This window comes from Dermochelys coriacea, chromosome 25 (genome assembly GCF_009764565.3).
Source record: "Dermochelys coriacea isolate rDerCor1 chromosome 25, rDerCor1.pri.v4, whole genome shotgun sequence".
In the NCBI taxonomy this organism is placed as follows: domain Eukaryota; kingdom Metazoa; phylum Chordata; order Testudines; family Dermochelyidae; genus Dermochelys; species Dermochelys coriacea.
Window position 1 is genome coordinate 14025758 of NC_050092.1, and position 25124 is coordinate 14050881.

The window sequence follows — 25124 nt, forward strand, 5'->3', positions numbered from 1 at the left end:
CAGACAGGAGTCCCAGCCAGTGCTCCTCAGCCCGAGTGGGAGTGAGGGCACTGAGCTTGGGGAGAGGGCACATGTAACAAGAGCCCCAGGCCCCCTGGGAGAAAAGACAGGATCTTGATTCATTACAATCCTACCCGCTTCCCCAGCTCAGCACCCCTTGGAGGAGACAGTCCTTCTTTCCAGTGCGGCCCTGCCCTCCCCCCCAGGGGTTTGCCAGGTCAAAAGCAAGAAAGCTGGTGAGGGGCTCTGATGTTATGGTGATGGGGGTCCAGATAAGCACCTGAGAGATTGGACACCAGAGACTTCCTGTGCATTCCTCCCAACCAGGCACTGGCACTGTTGCGGTGTAACGCACTGAACGCTGGATTAGCATGATCCAGTGCTCTCAGGGCTGCAAAATGTGCCTGCGTGAAGGGGCCTTCATGGCTTGAGATGAGACAGATTCTGCTTTTTACATCTTGTAGGCAAAGGCAGTAGTCTGGGGGGAGGGGAAGGGCTGGGGCTGAGGGGGGGAGGGTCTTAGCCCATTGCTAATGTAGTTCTAATCACAGAGTTGTTGTGTGGTGGGTTTTTTTAAATAAGGAGCAGCAACGGCTCGGCTCGTGTAGCAGGAGCCCCGCCAACCCGTCAGGGCTGCCCCTGGGAAAGCTACTCTGCAGCCAGCAAGGGACATATGAATGCTAACAGGCAAGCTGAAAAACCCAGGGAATGGGGGGAAGAATAAGGCGGGGGACGGGGTGAATTGTGAGACACTGATTGAATAGCAATGACTGCATGATTTATGGTTTGCATTATTGCATGGTTCATTTGAATATATGCTAATCAGGCTTTTCTCCTCGTTTTGTTTGTAAGATTTAAATTTGCTATGGCAACCTACTGGCATGGAATGAATGCCAGGAAATGTCAGAATGAGGTTAAGGCAGAGATGGCGCGCTGGAGCGGTCGCAGCGAGTATGTGTGTGTGGCGGGGGATATCCTTCCAACCCAGCCAAGGGGGCAGGAATCATGGCTTGAAAATATAAAACACAACAGCATATGAAGTATTGGTGGTGCCTGCCAGCAGCAGGGTCTACCCAGAGAGCAATGCAACAGGCCTGGATCCGCCTGGATTTCTCTAGGTAAATTAACATCCAGCTGTGTGAAACAGACCCTCATTCTAAAATGATGTGTAACTGGGGGAGGGCTGTGCTGTTAAACACAAGAAAACTTCCCAGTCCGGGTCCATGTGATGATGGTTGGAGGCGTCTGGCTCCTGCAATTTCCACATTTCCCCAGGCAGTTCATTGGCTGCTGGTTCCCTCCATGTTTGAACTGAATTTCAGGCCACCTTCCCTTCCAGGCTGGGTTTGCCCAGACACTGGGAAACCGAAGGCGGTTGCTTTCTCGGTGGCAGGGGCTTGTCTCCATGCAGGCTCAGGAAGGGCCCCAGTCCTGTTTCTGTTTGACAGCTGCCATCAGGGGCACTGGAACTGGGCACTGCAGGGGGTGCTGGGAGCCTGTAAACCTTGCATATGATGGAAACCACTGCTAGCCAGGGGGTGCGGCAGCACCCCTAATTCCAGCCTCTATGCTACCATTGTCCCTTATGGGCTCAGGCTGTGGGCCCACTAGGAATTCTGTGGGCCTGCGCCTGTTGAAGTCAATGGAGTGATGTGGGTTTAAAGAGGGGCACGAGGGGAATCAAGCCCAGTGGCCAGGTTGCCCTAGAAAGAGGTTACTCACTTTGTCCTCTCACTTCCCGCTGAAACGTGCTACCGGCTGGGACAGGTTCCAGGGTTTGTGTCCCTCAGCAAAGCCCTGTTCATCTGCTGTACCAAAGGGGGCAAAGGGGTCTCACACCTCATGGAGGACACGGTGCTATCTGTGTAGCCAACTTGTGCACAAACCCCTCTCCAGGACCCCAGCCTTGCCTGCCTCCCATGACTGGTCCTCCCATTAACCTCCTTGTACTGATGCCCAGATACTGGGGCTGCAGCGAGGCTGTCTGTATGCACCAAGCTTGTTCTCATTGGGCTTTTGTGATAGGATGGATGGATACCTCCACCCACACCCCAGGGATGGACACACACAACAGACACGCACCCTCATACTTCCCTCTGCCAAAGTCACACAATGGTGTATAAATCCTGTCTCAATAGCTTCTTCCTGCACAGTGGGTGTGGAGGGGGGAACCATCAGTTCTCAGAACAGGCAGTAGCTTTGGGGGTGAATGATACATTCAAGGTGTCACTAATGGACTTTTCTCAGAGGAAAGCCATGGGAAAGTGACTGTCCAAACTTGACACTCCAGAGCAGGTATTTTCTGGAGAAGAAAAAAATAAAATACAGCCCAGCCACAGATACAAACTCCCCCCTCCTTTAAAAAATATCCATGAGCTGATGGGATTGTGCAAAATGATTAACAATCCCTTCTTCTTCCCGAACGCCCCTGGCAGACCTATTGTCGTGTTATTGGGGTTTGCCCTTGCCAAGTCTTGTGGGTATAGATTTGGACCTGCTGGCACCTGTTCCAAAGAGAAGTACACCTGTGGGAGGAGGGAGAGGACAGATTCAGCTGGTGTGAATTGTCCTGGCTCCATTGCAAGCCCTGATTCTACTGAATGTGTGGTAGCTGGATCTGCCTGGGAATCAACTCTGCTTGTCTTTATGCAAGTAAATTTGGTGTTTGTTTGGGAAGAAATAGAAAGGCCAAGTGATTCCTGCAGAGCCTTCCAGGTTAATGTAATTCCCTAGGAAAATGCTAAGTGCAGGTGAGGATACTGGGACAGTTTAAAAAAAATAAAAGGAGATGTAGGGATTTAAAGGAATGGTCTCATTTTCTGTGTCTCTTGTTAATTTCAGAATTAATTTGGACAGCAGACTAATCTGATCGTCAGAGCTGTCTCCCTCGAGCTGTCCTGGCCCTGGTCTTTCTAAATGCAGCTTTAGAAATTAATTAGAACTGATATTTCCCATGAAAATATTTTAAAAGAATAAATAAAGACCCCCTCCCTTCAAAAGTTTCATTCCAAAACCACGTTCTAGCTGCCCAGTAAAACCATTTTCCAAAATCTTTCCCCCTTTTTTTGTTTTATTTTCTGAAGTAAATCAGTCCATTTCCCCTAGATACAATCCGTATAAGAACAGGGCTTCAAATAACAACTTGCTTAAGGAAAATCCCTTTCCTAAGGACTATTCCACATTAGCCATTTACTAGGAACTTTGACTTGTATCTGAATATACAGCACCACTCCTCCACATTGTATGGTAGCGACAACGGGGCTGCAGTGGTTTAATTTAAAAAAACAAACCGGTTTTGCTCAGACACCTGCACTCGGAGATAAAGACAAATCTTCTGCAAAACAATGTTCAGGTGCGGTTTTATCGAGCATCCGCGGAGATGAAATTTACAAACTGGTTGGTTGGTTTTTCTCTCCCAATAAATAAATACAAACGGTAACAACCAGGCGTTGGGTGTATATACAGAGATGTGATCATGTTAAAGCTGAGGCTGGTTGAACTCGGAGCGGTATCTTGCGGCTCCCTGGACTTGAGGCGCTGCTCCTGGGTGTGGGTGTGAACCTGGGGAAGCCCCAGGCCTGACTCGGGTCCATCAGGGTTGTGAATTTATTTCCGCTACAAACTTAACGGTACAAAAGGATCCTGCCTCGGACCCCGCATGTGGAGAGGATTTAAAAATCCAGCCAAGCCGAGCGGGGACCCCGGAATGAACCGGTGCCTGCCCTTACATTTCCCACGGGCAGAGTTCACGCCTCTGTTGGGCCGATCTCTCCCTCCTCCAGGGCAGCCCTTCTCCGCCGGGGGCCTGGCTGCGGTCTAAGCTTTTTACTGTCCGTCCCTGGGAGTTGGTGTCCCCGTTCCCCCGCCCCAGCATAAACCTCAGTGTGTCTGTAACTAGGACACAGAGCAAGGGCCACTAAAGCCAGGCACAACTGCCGGTGTAAGTGCACTTCTGCAGCCTTTGCGTCTCGCGGGGTAAGGAAATAACAATAACAGTGCGGGGAAATTGCGTGTGATTTTTCAAAAAGGGACGTGCACGGCCAAGATTTACTCAAGACAAAATCAGCATCTTCTCCGCCTGTGTGTTCAGAAGAGCTCGGACGGTTCTAGGCTCAGGGAACAAAGCGCGGAACCACCCAGGGTTCACGATTCTTTTCTTTTCAAAAGGATCTTGTGAGTTGCTGCTTCAGAGTGGGACGGAGCAACAAAGTTAAACTTAATAATGCCATTAGCATCGCATCTTCTCTACAGCCATTTTCAGTGGATATTTGCTACCCATCGAACTTGGCATTACTTTGCTTACTGCATGTTCTTTTATACTATCTATCTATCCATCCATCCGTTCCCAGGTACCCCATCTAGTCATCTGTCTAATCAAAGTGATGACATTTGTAAAAATGACCTTTATATTAACTTGAAATTAACCCCAACATATGATGGGGGAAATACAAATGTTTCCCACTATTACTCTTGTTAGTCCACCTTCAGAACATGAATGGAACCAGGTTGTGCTTTTTCATAGATGCAATTTTGCTTGGTGGTTTTTATCATCTGTCGTGTGGCTTTAGCTGGCTGTACAATGTAACATCCATCCCCGCATAGCAGGGCAGGTGCAAAGCGCATGTTTTGCATTGGGCCTGCGGGTCGCTGGGAGACAGCAAGATCTTTTAGCAAATTCCCGTCAATTTGACTTATTTGCCAGTCAAATAGCACCCACTGTTTGTGCTCCTCCCAGGAAAGACATCGGTCTGCAAGATTAGATATAACGCTAAAATCTGATCTTTGCCAAGTGCCATCTGTTTTTTTCTCTGTCTCCTTTCTTCTCTTTCGTTTCTGGGTGTATTTCCAGATGAGCCTCCTGCATTGGAAGAAGCTGTAGCTCACGAAAGCTTATGCTCAAATAAATTTGTTAGTCTCTAAGGTGCCACAAGTCCTGCTTTTCTTTTTGTTTGAACTGTATAATTTTAATCTTTGCATGACGATAAAAGGGACCTGGAGTAGATCTAACATCTGGTACTTTGTCTTGCTCTCTAAACAGTTACATAGCTGCAAGGCGTGTGGATTTTAACAATGAGCATCTCCCTGGAATATGATCGGTCCTGAAACCAGGTTGACCCATTGTTGTGAGGATATTGGGGAAACAATACATCTGCCCTCTTTGATCTGTACAGACAAGGTTTCTTATATTCTCGAGCGTGTCCGGGATCTGCAGGCTGTATTGCCACGCAGTTTAACGCTATTTTTCTGTAGATCTACACTTCTCAACCTTATTCCAGATCACTTATGAGGAAAGTCAGGGAATGCTGATTTTTAAGGCAGCATGTATAGACCAGGCTACATTGAGGTATCCGAGTAGGTAATTTGATGAAAAAATACACTCGTAAGCAATTCAGAAACAGCTATGATTTGGCCAGCTCTGACCCTCATCTATTTATCGCTGAGAGGATAAGTCGCTCAGTTCCCCCCCCCCCAATAGAATAGGTGTCGGACTGTCTTTATTAGTTGAAAATAAATAAAGGTCTTATTTCTTATATGTACAAAAGCCTCCACTGGGATAGCTCGTGTACACGAGGGGCGGAGACCATGTGGGGAAGGCTTAGGGCTGGATCCTTGCAATGTGATCTGGGGAAAGAGGGATACACAAGAACAGCGAGAGAGAAATGACCCAGTGTTGAGCCTCGCCCTATAAACATTCAGCACTCCCGCAACAGGAGGCCAGTTTTCGGAGGGGGGTTCAGTGGAAAGGCAATGGAGGGTAACATCCTCCTTCAGGGAGGATCTTGGGAGGGATTGGTTGGTTGGTTGTTTTTTGGACGCCATGTATATATGGCAGGTATCAGCCCCAAGCCCGCTGGAGCCCCATTGGCTCCTGACCAATCTGGGAAGTGGGTTGAGCTGCGCTCCGGTCTAGTCCTTATGTCAGGCCAGGTGGGTAGTGAAGGCTCCTGGACGGGTAAAACGGCACCAGGTTGAGTAGTGCGAGACCACAGATGTTCCATCGATCGCTCGTGGGATGAGGGCCGGGGAGGCAAAGTCGCTAAAAGTGACTTGCAGCGGGACTGCCTGTAACATTCTCCCTACTCCGGAATTCTCTCGCTTGACACCTGAGCCCCTTCTCCTGTGTATAGATTGTGTCCAGGTTACGCTCTCCAGCTGCTTTTGCCGGGGGATCTGATGTCACACGTGCGTTGGTTTATTTTATATTACAACAGAACTTGGAGAGACCCGTGGATCTATCTGGTTCCTGGGGGTGGATCGGACCTACCAGCCGCCCCTGTCCTGGGCAGGGTGGCTTTTCCTTCTCTAGTCGCCTTTGTGAGAACAAAATATTCGGTGTCCTAACTTACGTGGATGCCCACAGTTGGTTTTCAAATCTCGGCATCCAGGCATGGGCCCCACCCTCCCCCAGAGACCTTCAGGGGCAGAGTTTTTACCCCAAAGATCAATGTGTTTTGCGTGACGCATTAGACGCAATGGCAGAGCCTAGGTCTTGGGGGGAGGGGGGATTGATAATGATTTTATTTCCGTTTGGTTCCTTCTTCGAAACTCAGGACCCATGTAAAGATCACCGTTAAAACCCGAAGGCAGCGGGTTTAGTTGATATCAAGACCTATTTTAAACAAAGTGTATTTACATCATGAGGAAGTTTGTGGACATGAGGCAGCTGACTTCCTAAGGGTCTGTCTGCTGTCCATTGATACTCCGAATTTACTCCCAAATCCAGTCTGATAAGAAGGGAAGCGGTGTTGAGAATTGATGTGTAGAGCCCCGGGACATTTAGGCATATTAAATAGGTCTTAAAATACGAAAACAGCCCAATGTACAAAGTCCTTTTTTCCTAGCTCTATGCTGGGGTCGTAGGCAGGTCTCGTGCGCTGGGTCTAGGCCCGGAACGGTCATAAAAGGCAGCTATGTCCGCTAATGACCCGCTTAGTTGTAAAGCGAGTGTGTAATTGGGCACGTGACTTCACATCAATCTGCACAGAAGAGGCAGGTTGGGGGGGGCCTGAAATGCGGCTCAGCCGCTCTTGGCGGCAACCAGGTCAGGGCCACGTGTTAACAACGTGCTTGGAGCTGGAAGAAGGGGGTGCAAAAGGTGGGGTCTCTAGGCAGGAGGAGCGAGCTGGGTACTGACCGTGCATCAAGAGGCTGTCTCGGGTTGCAGAATATAAAGGGTGTTCCTCCAAAACCATTTACCCTAGCTCTGGGGTGGACACGGGGGTCAAGGCCCAGCAGGGTCTGGGGGAAGCGAGCCTGGTTCTGCGGCCGAGACCTGGAGGTCGGGTGACGAGTCTTCTCCGCCTATTCGTTGCGGGCCCATGGGCCACGCTGCGCAGGGAGAGTGGAGTAGGCGGTGGTCGGTCCCAGCTGGGAGGGGGCGTATTCACTGGTTTCAATAGAATAACACCCCCCCCCCATGCTTGTAAGTGCGCGAATCTTTCTTGAAGGAGCAAAGCCACTAGCCAAGCCCCCTGGGCGCGCCAAGGGCCCAGCTGCTGCCACCCTCGCTCCCACGGCTCGAGTCCGCTAGAAGGGACCTGCGGAGATGTCCGGGTTCAAGCGATACCCGCAGACTAACTGTCGTCGGATGTGTGGGGGCGCCCTGGTTAATGTGGAGACGGGGGAGAGCGGTTCCCAAAGGCGGGACTGGCTAAGGCGAGGGGAGTTGGGGCTACCCGCATTTGTGGCTTTGCACGAGGGAACGGCTGGTGCCCCTTCGCTGCTAGGCAGGGCAGTAAATACAATCCCGGAATCCCACGCGACACTGGGTTTTTTGCAGACGTGAGGATGATTTTTTTGTGTGAGCAGCAGCTGAGTGTATTAAGCTCTAAAGTCCTGCAGAGCCCCCCCAGCTCCGATCTCTGCCACGTCACAGTCCTGCTCCACCAAAGGTGTCACTTGAAATAAACCTTTGTCCCAAGATCACTCCTAAAATTCATAAAACTAGAAATAAGGACAGGGCCCCTCTCTTATTACTAAATACGTTTATTTCCAAGTCCTAGTGTTAACTTGTATAAGTCCGGAGAGAACCGATCCATTGTTTCGATGACAATAGGCTAAAGATTTTGTGGGTTTCGTTAGTTCTGGCTTTTCTGCAAGTTTCCGGGTGTCGCTCTGTGGTCACTTTCAGGGAGGGGAGATTTGCGATTGTTTCTCCAAGGAAATTTGGTCCCTTTTTGATTTGCTGTTGGGGGTAGAAGTTGGTTTGGATGAAAAGGTGAGTGTGGAACCGAACCCTGTTTTGCTCCTTGGTTTGGCTGTGGGGAGGTGATGGGTGACTCCTTTCTGGGTGTGTCCTGGAATGGGGAGCAGACATGAGGCATTTTCCTCTGCCAAAAGCAGCAGACACCAGCTGGGAACGATTTCGATCTGGTTTCCTTTAGGGACGCATTTCTGCTCACGCAGATTTGGATCACGCGTCAAGGAACTTCCCCAGTAGATCTGGATCTTCCTGAAACTGGTTAATTTCGGGTTATTTGGATCCTACGTTTCACCTGCCAATTCCGGGGGAGGAAAACGATCACAAAGGGACATCTCGAGGAACCGGGGAAGAATCAAATGAAAAATGACGCTGTTTCCCTGAGTGAAATGCAATGATCTGTTCTTTCCACTCCTGTCCTGTCCTGCCCTGCCCTGCCCTCCGATCTCAAGTCTTTAAGCTGGATAATGACCGTCTGCAAGGTGGTTTAAATATTTTTGGGGAAGGGCGGGGGATAACACTGGGCTCGTTTACAAAACAAACCAGCTGATTCCGCCAGATGTGACTGGGGCTCGCCCTAACTCCCCAGGTGTTTCGCTTCAGCCCGGCGACAGCAGGGAGCGGGGGTGGGAGTGGGGCAGGTTCTCAGCCTCAAGGGGACTCGGTTCTCGGCCTGCCCGAGGTGCTGTCTGCGGAAGGAGAGGGCCGTGAGTGCTGGAGCAGGGGATTACGGGGAGAGGGGGTCAGACTTTAAAGGCGAGGGCGGAGGGTTTAAAATAGACGCACGAGACACAGGGAGACACTGGGGCAGGTGCGGGCGGGGGGGCTCTATAAACAGATCAGATCTGGCTCCAAACTCGCCAGCTCTTCACTGGAATAATAAACGGAGCTGGCCCGCAACAGCCCAGCCCCCCTCCTCTGGGTCCTGCCCCAAGCAGCTGGTTAATTGCCCTGCTCTGTAACCCTGCCTTAGCGCCACAGCCTGCGCCTGTAAAAGCACCGTCCCCATGGACTCAGAGCGCGGGGTAAAAGCGCTCAGGGGAAGGCCTGGGTTTCCTGCCTGCCCTGGGGGGTTCTGATCTGCAAGCCGCTGCGACCTTGTAAGAAAGTTGGGTGGGTCAGCAGCCTGGGGATCAGAGCGAGGTGGGGAGCAGCACAGACTCCCAGGGTGGCCACCCACCCAAGCCACCCCTGAAACGGGGGTTCACTTCCCACGCCCGTCCACACGGCCAGTTGTTTTCTGCAAGAAACTGACAGGCCGGACGTGAGTCACACCCAACTCCCCCCCGCTTGAATCGCCGGGTTTCTGACCCTTGTGTCGCATATGGCCCGGACCCTAAACCCTTCCCCTCACCAGCCCGATTCCTTCCCATGGCTGGAGCGATCTCAGAGCTTTTCATTCCATCTGGGGGGCGGAGGGGCCTTCCCAGGTTAAAAAAAATAGCCCCTGACTCCTCAAGGCCTTTGTCTGTGCTCCCTGGGGCGGGGGGGCTGGGGACAGGGGCCACCTTTGCAGGGGGCTGGAACGCTGTATACAGTGGGGATGCTGGGAGCCATTGAACCAAACTGTAACCCCGGGGTATGATGGGATCCCCTTCAAGCCAGGGGGTGCAAGCAGCGCCCCCAGCACCCCTAGTTCCAGCACTTTGCATTCTGTACCACTGGGCGTCAACTGAACCTTTTGTATGGTGCGTCAGGAGCCTTGTTCTCCCGGAGATGGGGACGCTTAGGGAGGAAGGCTTCCCTGCTCGCCTTGGTCTCTAATCAATTAACGCCTGGGGTGGTGTATCAGTGAGAAGGCTGTCAGCTAGCCGTGACACACACACACACACACACACACACACACACTGAAATCCGGGCCCCACTGAAGTCACTGGCCACCTCCCGTTGAGTTCTGTGGGGTCAGGATTCCACGTGGTGTTGGTTTGTGTTTCCCCCAAGAATTAGCAACTCGGAGAGTGACTCCAGGAAGTCAACCCCCAATACAAAAATACAACAGTCAAGGCATTAGTGCAGTGATGGAGTGAAGGGGATTCCGCTTCCTCTCCGGGGTCCTCCCCCCAACGCCTGTCAATATCTGGAGGTCACTACAGCACGGGGCGGAAGTCAGGGCCCACGCAGGTAGCTGGCAGTGCACAGCGGGGTCTTTTCCACCTGTAGCTTTGCTGGACATTGGGAACCTCCTCCACTGTCAATGCAGCCGGTATGCTGGGCGTGCTCTCTCTCTCTCTCTCTCTCTCTCTCACACACACACACACACACACACCGCCTCCTCTTTATTCAGGTTTATGCCTCGGCTCCCCTCCCCTTCCCTCCTCTCTTTGTTGTTTTGCAAAAGCACTAAAATATTCATAACTAGCTGCAATGGAGATTTCTTTTTAATGAATTTTTGATCAAAACATTAACAGGGAGTCAAAATACACAAGCAATTTCCACCCACCCCCGCCCCTACCTAGCAGGGAATTCAATGAAAGAGGTGGGTTTTAAAGAGGTGGGGGGAGGTGACAAATATCTCCCCCCCATCCTCCATAAGTGGAGGGAAAGAAGGAATTTCGTGTCGGGAGATGCTTACTGGTTTCAGTTGCTCTCAAAGACAGATGTCAGAACTCACTTTGCTTGTCTCCTGCCTAATTCATGAACATTTAAAACCCTTAATAGTGGATCGGGTATGAGGGCGAGGGAGAGAGTCCGTGATGGGTAGAAAGCAGAGCCGAAGAGGTGGGGAAGTGGTTTTTCTTTGGGAAGGAAGCTCGGATCAATGACTCACTCACCCACCTTCCCCTGGCCATGCCTAGGTGGGAGGCAACAGGACAGAACAGAAGCTTTTCGGAAATTGGGGCGGTGGGATCTAGTATCCTTGGTCCCGATCCCTGCATTGTCTGTGTTTACAAGATGCCCAGACCTTACCCTGGAGTTTGTCCTTAAACAAGATCAAAAAGGTTTTGATCGCCTGATGAATTCCTCCCCCTGCCAAAGACTAGCCAGAGAGTCGGTGCTGGGTTTATCGGCTGCAGGCAGAGAGAGTCCCGGGCCCCAAATCTCCTCCAATACAGCTCCCCAGTGGAGTAAGTCGCTCCCGGGACTCAATCCTTTCTGGCTGCCAAAGGGGCTTTCACCTCCGGAGACAGCTCTGAGGGAGAGTAAGATCAGGTTTGGAGAGGGGGGAGTTTATCTTCTCTTTTGTTTTAAGAAAGTGCCATGCATTCAAAATAAACCGTGTAAGAGACCGCTCGCTGCTGCTTCTCGGCGACAAAACCTACTTTGCCATGCCTGGAATTGGGGGCATTTTAAGTTAATTATGTATTTTTTTAAATTATTTCTTTTAAAAAATGTCTATAAACTTGCTCTTCTCCTCTGGGTGCAAACTCGGGAAAATGCAATATTGGAAGCCACTGCAAGACAGGCTTTGAGCACGAAGTCAAATGCTTCTCTTTGTAAAACACCTCTTAAGTGGACTGCAGAGTCCAGGCTGATTTCTAATACGCTGAGCCGTGTGTGTGTGTGAGAGAGAGAGAGAGAGAGAAAGAGAGAATGATGGCTGCTCTGTGCATGAATATTAAGTACGCATAATAATGTTAGAGCATAAAATAACAGCTTCATCTTTGTTTCAGGGAAGGATGTGACCACGCAGCCTCGGACAGAGAGCTGAAAGGAGCTCAGCTAGCAGATTCACCTTAAGAATGATGCACAGACAAAGGGGAGTTTACCCCTTTAAAAAAAAAGGCAATCTTTGGAGTGGGGAAAGATTTTACCGGTTTTGCTTTTCAACATCTAATCAGAGCATTTTGCTAAATATGGGTCAGAGGCGCATGTTTTAACCATAGCACCCAAGGGGGGGGGGTGATTCTACTTCTGCCCAGTCCCACATGAACAAACCGCAGTGGCTGTAGAAATCAATCTTGTTGGTTGGTTGGTTTTTCACAGCTACACTAATGTTCTGACTATTGCAGGGGAGGGGGAAATTATCTAACCTGCCTACAAGTGTCGCTGTTTTTGACATTGCTTTAGAATAGACCCGGTTTACTTTTGGGTGCATTCCTTTAAAATGACCGGCTCGAAGGTGCTCGTGGAAATGAGACCGCTAGGAAGGTTTGCGAACCTGTTCCCAACTGACTCTTTGGTGGCTTTTCTATTCTTTTCTATTAACTCCCCCTTATTCGTAGCCTGAGTCAGGGAGCAGGTAGCCTCGCGGGGCTCTAGCCCCTGGTTCAAGGATAAACCCTTCTGACAAAACCTGTTTCAGCTGCACTGAGACTGCGGGTCCTGAATAGCCCAGAGCGTCCACTCAGCTCACAGTCTGGACCAATATTCGTTAGCTAATAAATGCAAAAGCAGAACTCATTAGGGAAGCAAAATCTTCTACCTGCACAGGTGGGACCAGAGGAGTCTTTTGGGGAATGACCTGTTGGGGTAGGACTGCCCGTGTGTAGCTCTCGGCTAAACTTGGCCTGGGTGGGATTTTCACGCTGGGAACTCCGCACTGCTTTCCCCAAGGGGCTTTCCCCAAGAAATCCGGCTCCGGGTCACCCTCTCCTGGGGCATTGCGCCACGTGTCCTCGCCGAAAAGCTGCACACTCCGAATCAAAACTCGGGCGGGGGGGGGGTGTCTCTGCACCACAGAAATGAGCCCAACGTTTGAGGACATGGTTAAAGTGAAATTGTCCCAGGCCCCCCGAGTTAGAGGTTCGGCTCCCTTTGGCAGGATCAAAAACGGGATTTTTTTGACTGACACGCTCCAAACTTCCTGAAACGCTAGATCCAGCGGGTGTGGTGTGTTACAATGGCCTGGATTGTGTGTGGTACACACTTACCTGTATAACTACCAACACAACCATACATGTGTACATTTACTGGATTGTGCATCTTTGTGTGTGTCCGTCCACACACGTACAAGTCACTAAATATATACACGCGAGTGTGTCTATAAAATCCATCTCAGGGGTGTATTCTAACGCGAGTGGATGTATATGCCCCACAACCCAGTACAACGTGTGCAGAACATAACCCGGAGTGAATTCAAACAGAGAGCACGCGATTTCTTTTCCAAAAGAAAAACATCTCCTTCATCACAATACTTCTGTTGCTGTTGTTCCTCCGCCTGTACGCGAAAGAACAGCATGAATTGTGTGTCAGAGCAGCAGCCGTGTTAGTCTGTATTCGCAAAAAAGAACAGGAGGACTTGTGGCACCTTAGAGACTAACACATTTATTTGAGTACAAGCTTTCGTGAGCTACAGCTCGCTTCATGTCTGTATGGGGGGTGGAGTGTAACATTTTACGGCGGCTGAATTCCAAATCTACGTATCTTTCTTTTGCAAACGTCAAAAACCCCTATACCTGCGCCTGGCACCCTCCATTATCAACCTAGGATCTCTTTTCTTTTAAATGTCTCCAACCCCTGTAAGAAGTCGCTGTGGATTTTACAGCTTAGGTTTTGTACCTGTGGGTTTTTTTTCCTTTCCCACTCGGACGGCGGGGTGAAATCCGTGGATTTTTAACGACGCTAATTAACCCTTAAGACAGGTTTCAGAGTAGCAGCCGTGTTAGTCTGTATTCGCAAAAAGAAAAGGAGTACTTGTGGCACCTTAGAGACTAACAAATATATTTGAGCATAAGCTTTCGTGCATCCGATGAAGTGAGCTGTAGCTCACGAAAGCTTATGCTCAAATAAATTTGTTAGTCTCTAAGGTGCCACAAGTCCTCCTTTTCTTTTAACCCTTAAGAAACTCTCCCGTGTAAACTGTGAGCAATGTAAACACAGGATGAAGGGCTCCGTTTGCATTTCGTGTCGGGGGGAGATAAGACATGCAGGAAACCTTTAGCTCACCGGCTGTTTTTCTAGGCTAGTCATACACCCCAAGGGCAGAGCGAGCAACCTCCTTGGATTTTGTGGGACGGCCAAAAATAAAATAAAAAAAACCTAAAAGCGATTTTGGTCCTAACCAGCGAAAAGGCACCCGAAGGTTCCGAGTCACGTTGTGGCTAATTGGTGATGAGTAGGAATTACTGGTCGCAGCTACTAATCTATCGACAGTGTGGCGCCAAACTGGCCTGGCAAACTTTTAACCCAGGACACCTGGGGGGGGGGGTGTTAATTGAGAGATACACGTTTAATTTCTAGAAGTGTCTGGCTGAGAAGGCGGGCAGGTTTCAGTCCGCGCTACAGGGGATGGGGTGGGGGCTGGTTTTTGGAGCTGCACCTACTGTCCGCTTTTGAGAAATATCGTTTGTTTAGCATGTTCTCACTGGTGTTTAAGGAGAAAGGTCGTGTCCTTGTGCTGCTGTGTTATTGTATGGAACAGAATGCTGGTTACCCCTGTGCGTGTGATCTCCGTGACACACACATGGCAGAGCCTGGAGCCGGCACCCCTGGCGTAGCCACAAAAACCCAAACAGGCAAAACCGTCTCGGGCTCCGTCCCAGATCTCTCCATGTTCACATCTGAGCCGGCTTCCCCAAGGCGTTTATCGTCCAGCTACCTTCATGGGACGGTAAAACTTGTATCCCGCCAAAGAGGAGGGTCTGTGTATGTCAGAGCTAAAGCTCGGCATGTACCTTGTTTAGATTTACACTTAGATTTTACTTTCCTATCGCAGGTCTCCCACGGGCTCCAGTAAAGGCCCTGCGAACCTCAGGAGGGGTGGGAAATGAGAACGCGTTTAACAAAGGGGGGTTGCCATTTTCTTTCCCTTCATCTCTAAAAATCTGCCCTTTATTTCTTCGCTAATTGCCTAGCATCTTGCTGATCTGAAATAAAAATCAAATAAAAACACATCTGCCTGCAGCTTGCCGAATGAAACCCACCCGCCGGTTCTTTACAACCATCTCGAGCGCCCAGTTGTTTGTCCCGGCAGCTAGTAGGACAGAAAACCCCCGTGCGCTCTGCATTTCCCGTCTGACCAGGGATCTGGCGGGCACCGCAACCCTGCACCATTGATACCGGGCTGTTCCACTTCAGCCGTGGTCTGGTCTCGATCCCCCTGCACGGCACGTCTCCTCCGCACCCCGGGCTCTGGGCACTTGGTCACTGCCGGGCATCAGTAGCAGAGTGTGTGGAAAACACCGCGCGGTCCCACTGCACAAGTTGAAACCAACCTTTCAATAATAAACCAACTCGAAAGCAGGGGACCCCCCCAGACACGCGGGTGCCCCAGCATTTTAGTGGCTTTAGAGCAAAGAACATACCCCGCGAGTGACGGAAATAAATAAATATTTATCCCCGCCTGGGGCTCTGGGTATTTTTGCTACAGAAGAGAAGAGATTTATTTTCTTCTCGATCAGGAAGCCCGGTGTTTCCTTTCTCTGAACTAGTGTCGAAATCCAGCCCCGCTCCTTGCGCGGGACAGCCCGGGGGATTTTAACATTTCCTCGCTGGGCTGCCCCAGTCTCTAACTCGACCCTTTGCAGACGAGCCCCAAATTCTCCCGCTCGGCTCGTTCCAATCCGTTCGCGCCCGAGGAGCTGCTCGGTGAGGCAGAGCAAAGCACACGCGGGCGTCAAGCTGCCCCGAAGTCGGTGCGTATCTGCAGCTGCCTTAAGCACCGCTCAGCAGCCGGGCACCGTGTGCCGGGCACCCAGCCGCTGCTTCCAGCGGGCCCCTTATCCCAGGCTGGGGCCCGCGGCCGGGGGTCTGCACCACCAGAACGTGGCGTGTCCACTTTTCAATCGGAAACCTTTGACATGAGCCTCACTCCCCCCGTGTAAAGGCTGGGAGATGTGGGGCTGTCTCCGCTGTGAGTAGCTGCTTTGACGTCTCCTTCCTGGCCTGTTTACAGATATGAACGTTTGAAAAGAGGTTTCTATTTTAACCCGGCTTTCGATGTGTTTTCCTCTGTTAACGCTGCCCGGTGAGGGGCCCCCGCTGCCCCGGGGCTCTTGGGAAGGATCGTTAGAAGAACCAGCTATTTTAAAATATGGATTTCCAATTCCTAGACACGCTTCTGTAGATGCCCGAGAGATGCCTTGGATGGAAAGTGCTTAAAACACGTTAGGACCGATTTTGGAAAGCAAAGGGTTGATGCAGAAACTAAAACAAACAAACAGAGCGTGTTTTTAAAGCGTCCTTTAATCGGTTTGTCCTAGAATTCACCTTAGTTGCAAAGAGAGACAATGCTCCGTTATGGGGGGGGTGTCGTGTTAGTTTCACTCTTTGGCTAGCCACGTTCGCGACCTCTAACAAACTTTTGCGAGTGGTCTCGGGACACACTCTGCCAGCTGTGTTTTTTACAGCCCGAAGTCAGGGTCTACACTTCAATCCGGTTCAAAAATTGTTGGTTTTTTTTGGGGGGGGGGAGCTGTTAAAAGAAAAGAGTAAACGCATACGAGCAGGAGAGAGGGCATGGGAATTCTTTTGCAAATAGCATCTTCTTATAAAATCTAGGCTATAAATAGACACAGTCACACCCTACAAACACATAAGGAATGAGCAGTGGGAGTGCTCCCTTCTCGACGTGATTTATTTTCTGTCTCTTGGGAGTTTAGAAATATGAACTAGCAACAGCCAAAGGAAACCAGCCCACAGCTTAATTGCCAGGGGACAAGGTGACTGTTCTCCACAGGCTCAGAGGTCGATCTATGGAACACACCACGATCCCTTGCACCGCAACCAGCCACGTACCTCTACAAAGCGCCTGCACCTGATTTCCCAATTTACCTGGTAGCATGAACAGGGACTTCTCAGCATGGCAAGAAGACCCTGAAATGCCGGGGTAGCAAAGCACCTTAGCTCAGCAGTGTCTCCGAACAGCTCCAGCTCCTCGGCGGGCTGAAAGGCAGAGCCCCCCCCAGCCATTTGAATTGTTCTGTCTGTTTTGATTTCTGAACGTTGCTTTAAAGCTGCCCTAGGAACCTGATCAGCTCCTATCGATCAGGAGCTGAGACTAATCAAGGCTGAGACAGTCTTACAAAACAGCAGGGCTAAGACCCCCACGGGGGGGTATTTATTTATTTATTGGCTGGTTTTAGATTAACCATCGGGGGGTTATTGATTTATCCTGTACTAGTATTTTAAGTCTCCACTGTTTTGAATTTTTCCTCTAGAAGATCAGATGTGCAGCCTCGCCTTGAACCCCCCACCAGCAAAAAACCATTAAAATATGAATGCAGCTAACCTATCCTGCTCCGCAACGTCACGACGTCATGCTTTACGTAGTAAAATATGGAACAAGGGGGAGGGGGGCACTTTCTCTCCTCCCTTTGCCTCCCATCTCCATTTCCAAAATGGATGTTTGGGTAACATTCCTCTCACGGGTCTTATGTGCGGGGCCGTCATTTTGCCTCCCCCAGGTCAGTGTAGGCCGCTGCCAGACTCCTCCAAAGGTCCCCACTGCAATGCCAGAGGTATTGGGGCGGGGGCGGGAGGTGACAAGCAGACGTAGCTATTTAACCCCACGTAAAGACAACGTGACCAGCAAGACTCAGCTTCCAATACCTCTTTGCAGCCCTCTCCAGAGGCGAGAGCTGCGGCTGGATCTGCTCTTCCCTGGGTGGATTGATTTTGTTTTTCTTGCTTCCTTCGCAGCCAGCGTTCTGAGCTTCCTTTTCCTAACATAGACCCTGGGAGTCTGTTTTTTTCCCTCTCTCCCTTTCTCTCTGCTGACGCGTTAATAGCTTTGAGGGTAGTTGGGGTGTGTGGTACCTAAATCATTCAGGATGCAGGTGTGGGGCGTGTAGGAGGTAAATACCCTCCCCCCATACACACACGCTCACTCCCCTTTCATCTTTTCTTTCTGGGTTTTTTTCCCCCCTCTCTCCTCTTCTCCTGCTCATCAATCCACCCGCTGACTGATGCACCGTGAGAATTGCTGGACCGCCTGCCTTTGCTGGCAGCCTGAAAGTTACAGACACTCCTGGAGCGGGAGGCGGGGGACCCGAGCTCTCTGCTCCTAGACAACCCTTCCTCCTTTAGCACCCCAGCCAAAAGTTTTGAACTTGGAATAAAAGGGGGAGCGAGCCGGAAGAACAACCCGAGCCCCAGCCCAGCCCAGGCAGCGTTCAGAGCTGCTCGTCTTGGCTTAGCAAGTTGTCTTCTAAATTAGAGGGACCCTGCGAGGCTGGTGCTCCCTGTAGATTCTCTGCCTGCACTAGTGGGGGTTTTTCGGATTAAACTGGGGCTTCCTCTGTGATTTTTCCCCACCCACCCCCCATCGAACTCAATGTGTGTCGGGGGGGGGACACCAAAGGCGTGAAAACAAATCCTCCCTGCAGATCAGGCCGAGCTCGGAACAATGGACCCCAATTCACTGTGGACAATGACCGCTGGGTCTGCTGATTGGAGTGCTGGACACGTTCACAGCGGCTCGGGCCGCTTTGGGGGACCGACAGCAACGGACTCTGGGCAGAGACGTTCCCTCCTCGCCTCTCGCTGGAGCTGTGAGAAAATGTGTGTTGGGGGGACGGGGAGTGGGGACGTGGCCGCAAAGTTTAGGAAAGTGTCTCTCTTCCCCCCCCCCCAATCGCTTCCCCCTTCCCCGCCCCCCATGGCTCAGCCCAGCCAAGCACAAGTAAGGAGCTGAACGGCTCTGGCGGGCCCCGGACCTTAGAACCTGCCGCGGGTTCTGCTGTCCCGCCTGTAGCCTTTCGTGACCAGCTTCAGGCTGCGATGGGCTTTTCCCAGAGTTTTTTCTTTGGAAACCTGGTCAAAGGAATTGCAATTTGGGGAGAGCGGGGGGGTGTTCTTCCCCCCCCCGCATGTATTAGTATTTGGAATCAACAAGTAAGTAACAATGTTTCACTCCCCTCGCCTTTCCTTTCCTTTTGCATTGTTTGTCTCCTGGCCCCAGGGGTTGTTTAGCTGTTTAGGACAGTCTGTTCAACTCCACCTCGTCTCTGGACACAGGGTGGGGGGAGGAGCTGATGGCTGGGGGGTTATTTGTATTTTTCTTTTAAAATGCTCTGTCTTCTTCTTCTTTCAAGGGCTGGCACTTTTCTCTCTCCTTCCCCCTCCTTAGGTTTTGTGGGGTTTTTTTTTTGTAATGACCCGCCCCTCCCCAAAGCCTTCATTATTTTTTGTTATCATAAGGCAAACTCCATGCCCAAACGTTGGCATGTGTAAGACAAACAGTTGTGTGATTGTTAAGGAGCCTGGGAAAATGTGGCTGGCGGTGTGAATAGGGGACTGCCATGACGCCAGTCCCTCTTGTTGAGGAGACTTCTGTTCGCTCAGACTTTATTGTTATGATAATAACCTTCCCGCATGCTGTTGAACTTGATGTTGACTTCTTTTCTTTGGGGCTACACGTCTTCCCGGTCACTTGTTTGTGGGAAAATTTTCTCTGGGGCTACAGTGTGAAATTAATTAATCAGGGCCTTTCTCTGGGAAGGAGACACAAAAGGAGAGAGACGGGCACTCTGGCAAACTTACAAAGGCGACCCACTTTTGATAACCTTGATGAGTTCCCAGGGAACGAGCCCCCATCGGTGTGGTTACAGTAGGGAAGGTGGCTCGAGAGAGAGATTTAATGCTACATGCTGGGGGTGGGGAACGAAGTGTAAGTGTGTGTGGAGAGAGGGGGGCTGGAGTTCGGATTTCGGAATTCGGAGGCTGATGGGGATGAGGTTAGTACACTGGATTTGGGATGGGCAGGATTGGGCCGCTGGTGTATTTTGTGTGCGTTTGCGCGCGTCCTTCAGTCCGTTCTAATTCTCATTGAAATGCCTGCTGTCCTCTGCGCCTTCATTGGTAACACTCCTGGCCAAAGAAAGACCAAGAAACTTTTTTTAATACCGCGAGGGAGAAGCTTTGTGTTGGTTTAGACACCCCAGGGGGGCCGGACTAGAGTATCCCGGGTCATCTTCGCACAGAAGCAGGCTGCTGCTGCACATCTCCTAGATGTCTAAGGCTTTGATTTTCTCAGCAGTATTTACTGATCAGCTGTCCTGCAGCGGAGGGAAATATCCTGCTACAAGTTTGATTTTTTGTTTGGGTTCATGATTTGATTATTAATGATTGTCTGAAGTATTAAGTGCACTGAATCTTTTAGGACCAGTTGGACTGTCTGCCCCGCGTGTGAGATACAGATATTTTAATGCACTTGCTGGAGCAGGAACCGATTGCTTTTTAGGGAAGTCAATCTTTTGCAAAGCATGCAGGCGCAGGGAGAATATTTCTGCACAGAAGAGGCCAAAATGTGACCGTCAAATACCTTCCTAGTCTTTGTTGCTAAAGCACCTTTTGGCTGATCAGCTGTGGGGGTGGGGGAAACCAACCCACCCCTCCTGCTAGGTATATAGTTTATGGCAAGATCTATATTTCCAGTCTAGATTTTGGGGACATATTGGCTTAGGCTCTGATTGAAAACCTCTTTAACCTGTTTTTATACGCTGTTTCTGAATAAGTTGATCTGCACAGAGCCATTCGCGGTGAGTGATAGTTTAAAAAATGGAAATAATAATAATTATAATTAATAATAATTAATAATTTAATAATACGTAAAATGTTAACATCTCTCTGGAAAGGTACCAAATTTTAGCTTCAAATGAGCTGATAGGGTGTGTTATGTAAACCTGCCTGTAGCTTCGCAGAAGTATTAGCTGCCTCTGAGGAGAGATCTGCTGTGGGATCTACTAGATTTTGGTGAGATTGACAAGGAAAGCAATGTTCATCCTGGATGTCTGAGTCACAGTTCCATTTTTATATGTGTTATTTACAATGGATCCTATATGTCGCCCCGAATCCATTTGCTCACTATGGACCCTGGAATTCTGCAGGGAGACGCAGGATAAAATTGCACATCAATAGTTTTCAGTCTGTATTTCTGTCTACGAGTGTTATATAGAAATGTGTCGTATAAAAGGGAAAGGAAATACTACTACACATGGCTTTATCCCCCACCTGCCTCCTCACTGGCTTGTAGGCCCTAGCATATTCCTGCTTTATGTATTTATTTTTCCACGGTTGTCATTTCATCTGGCTGTGATGCTGGGGCAATTTCTATACATGGAATCCCAGGGCTGGTTTTTAAAATTTCTGCTTTTTAAAATATCATTTCTCCCGGCTTTACCCTCTGGAAGGGGTGAGATTTCGGATCAGGAAACTCCTTGGCTGTACTGAAAGAGATTCTAGTAGCCCAGTGAAACTGACCTGATTTGGTGAGTTAATAATCTGAGGCTGTGTTTGTTCTGAACCAAGTTCTGAGACTTTCCTGGTGTAATTAAGAAAGAACCGTTCATTCAGGCAAAGGGGGCTCTTGAGGTTTTTACAGCTAGTTGTATTTTGATCACACACAGGATACGTTTGGGAAATGGCACATTTAAGGTTATTGACAATCGCTGTTCTGCTCCTATAACCACCCCAGAGCTAATGGTTGGTTTTTTGTTTGTTTATTTTGGGTTTTGGATTTCTTTTTGTTAACAAATACCCCGGTTGTTTTTTTTTAATAAATGCTTTCAGTTTACATCTTTCTGTGAAAGTTAGTTCAAGTTGGAGCATTTGCTTCTTTGGTATTTATAGCAACCCCACCCCCACCCCCATCTCTCTCTCTCTCTTTAGGTAAGCTCAGAAAAGGAGAACTCGTCGTTACATTTGCAGATAGGATCCAAAGGTAATTTTGAAATTGTTTGTCTCCTTTCAAACGCAATCAGACTAGGTGGCTGGGTGTGTATTATGTGTATCAGTAATAGCACGTGCACAAGTCTACAAACTGCTGTGTGGGAGGCATGAGAACCCTGCCCAAAGTGTTATAATTATTGAAACAACTGAAAATGATTTAAAGGTTTTCGGATTATTTTTAAACGACAGCAGTTAACGGATTCAGAATACCTGTAGGCAGCCCGCTAGTATTTGGTGACAGAAATGCCCTTTTTCGCTATTTGATTTGAACATACCAGGCTATTACATTTTTCTAAATATCCGTTAGACTAAACTGCTGTCCCATTTTTCATAAAAAGTCATGTCTCTTCCTCTGATTCTGTCGATTTTGGCTCTCGTTTATTTGCTGATTGGATATATTACTTTGTGTGTGTGTGTGCTGTGTTTACACCAGAGTCCAATATGGCTGCTGGAGTGAAGGTATTTTGCTTCATAAGAAGGATCTATCTATCTATCTATCTATCTATCTATCTATCTATCTATCTATCTATCTATCTATCTATCTATCTATCTATCTATCTTCTGAAGCATATATATATATACACACTCACACAGCAACCTGCCCATTTAAATGAAATAGATGTGGATGCAGGAGAAATTATGCAGGTAAGTGTCAAATAGGAAAGGTCACCTCTTGACCCGAAGCTTGTGCTGGTACGGATACACATTTGCTTCATTGTTATTAATTTTTAAAACTGCCTAAAAGCTTATTTAAAACTAAAATGAGTGAGTCAAGAGGATGGAGAGGACATGCCTGGCTGTCTGACAGCTCCATCGGGGAGAGAAGGAAAGGAAACTGACCTGGACAGGGGTTTGGGTTTGTTTTTTTCAATCTTTTCCTGGTCCTTCCCATCCTTGCCTTTCACGGTGTTTAAAAGCAAATATTGCAATACAGCGGGTGTTGTTTGTGAAGATCTGTGTGAAGTCTAGCTAAAAGCAAGCCGGGACTCTGGCTGAAAGGCAGGGACAAGCCTTGGGGAGCTGAGCTGGAGAGCTCTCCCCATGTTTAAGGTGTTTAAAGTCCTGGCGAAAGGATTTAAAGGGGAGCAATTTGGGGATTCCCCCCCAGGGTTTCCTAGAGACTATTTCCCTGTCTCCAGTCACGGGTGGCAGCCCTTACATTATGTGCAGAAGGGAAATCTGGTAGGGTCTGTAAAAGTGTGGACTTCCCGGAGCAGCCCATAGGTAATACATGATCAGAGCAGCCCATCAAGCGGTTTCATCAGTGCAAAATAAAGGGATGGGATTTGTTTTTAATGTAGTACACCCCCCCTCAGCCCACACACACTTCCTCATTGTTGAGAAGTTTTTAGCTCCCCGCACGTGGCTCCTTTGGCAGGCCGGGCCTTGTTTAAACGGGGATCAGGTATCTCAAGGAATTCAGAATGTGTCCCCAGTCCCGTAAGCCTTCCTGGGGCATGTTTTCGGCCCCTGTCCGAGATATACCTGGAAGGTAACTAGCAAGAAAAGAGGCAGGATGTCACGTGTGGGGCGGGTGTCTGTGAGACAAAGATATTTAATCACCCTGTTTTTTTTTCCTGGAGGTTACCTGTTTTTCTCTCTCCCTATTAAATAAATTCAGATCTAGGCAAGCCGCGCGTGTATCATGGGTGGGGGGATACAGGGAGCGAGATACCTTTTTATTTCACCAGGTGAAACTCTCTCACGGTGGGGTCTTGCTGTAGAGACAGCTTTTGCGCGGGTTTCTTTACATCTCGGAGTCTCAGCGTGAGCCCCTTCGCTTCTCTGAGGTAGGCTGCAAACATCTGTGCATGGCGATTTAAAACCATGGGGAGGGGGGATAAAAAGGAGAGAAGAAAAGCCCGTTCGGAATGTGTCCTGTTTCCATTTGGAATTCGACGGCAAATGCTAAACAGATCGTAGCTGGTTTAAGGAGTGTCCAGCCTGTGTGTGTGTGGAGAGATGGGAATCGGAAGGACCATTATTTATATATTTTCTCTCTCTCTCCAAAAAAAGGCCCGACAATACAGAAAGTGACATTTTAAGCCTCTGCTTTACAGTGAGAATTGAAAAGAAAGAGGGTTGCATGGTGCAAGCACTTGTACTGATTTGGAAACAAATTTATTAAAACTCCCTCTGCTCATTAAGGCTTCCCCGTAATATTTTCTATATTTATATGCTTAAGCCGAGTCCTGGAAAATATACCTAGAAAGGTGTTTGCAATGAGTCATACACGAAACACTTTAATATGCAGATAGGATACACGTTTTTATTAAAACGTGTGTGTGTCGTTTTGTACATGTATCCACTTTTATCACACTATTTGTGTTATACGTTTATGTAAGACTACATACTATATGTGTATCTTATACATATTACATCATTAATTTTAGATGCACAGATATAATAAACACATTAAAATATTGTTATAAAAGTGCGTGTACATATTATATAACAATATTGTTGGTGTACTAATTAGACACTCCTATAACAAACACCTCAGCAAGGGTGTTATAAAATACGTGTACGCTTTTATAACAATATTTTGTGTGTCTGTTATACGTGGGTTTAATGAGCACACCGAAATATTGTTATAAAAATACTTACACGCACATATACCCAGAAATTAGTGTGTACACATACTTCTCTGTCAATATTATCGTGTGTGTAATACACATCCATATTATATTGTGTCTAGTCATAGTGCAGCGATATAATTTCATTCCCTGGAATGGGCATATTTAAAAAGATGTACATTATGAATGAGATTTTTCTGACGTTATTCTATGTGTGAACCTCTCGATCCGGAGCTTCTCTGTGGGAAGATTTATCTCATTTCTTATCCACAATAGATTCAAACACATTTGATAGAATTGTTTTCTGTTTAGAATCGCACAGTCCAGCGTATGGGCTACAAACTCCACCCCCGGCCCACATTCTAACCCGTGCGAACACGATTGTCAGGTCAGGCTGAAGACACTTGTATCAAACAAAATATAATGCAAAATGGGTCTTGGCTAAGGCAAAGTGGCAAGTGAAGTTAATGGGAGTTTGTCTGAGGAAAGACAGCAGGCTCACGTCCAAGGTGTGGTCATGCCATTTCTATGTAAATAGTTTGAAATATTTGAAAAAGGGGAATTATAGAAATGTATGGTAATTTACACTATTTCTGTGTGCTGTTTAAATACGTGTGTGTGTAATATCACACACACATATATATTCTGTTAGCAAATTATATATAGTGACACAGAACAGAGTCAAAATATGACACAGTGAACTATTCTAAATAATCCATATTATACACACATTGTATTAATATGTGTGTAACATATAGCCTTGTGGGGGATAGTTGGCATATACAACTAAAAATATAACA

At 48.6% G+C, this 25124-nt stretch overlaps 1 long non-coding RNA gene across 5 annotated transcripts in view; it reads left to right on the top strand.

Moving 5' to 3' along the window:
• Positions 1 to 17477: 17477 nt before the first annotated feature.
• The window catches only part of LOC119848501, a 110913-nt gene continuing 103266 nt past the window's right edge, over positions 17478 to 25124 (top strand). The window contains exons 1-2 of one of the 5 annotated variants that reach the window (XR_006277018.1): positions 17478 to 18580; positions 21689 to 21740. This is a non-coding gene — a long non-coding RNA (uncharacterized LOC119848501). The other 4 variants (XR_006277016.1, XR_005290274.2, XR_006277015.1 and 1 more) reach the window with 4 other exon arrangements.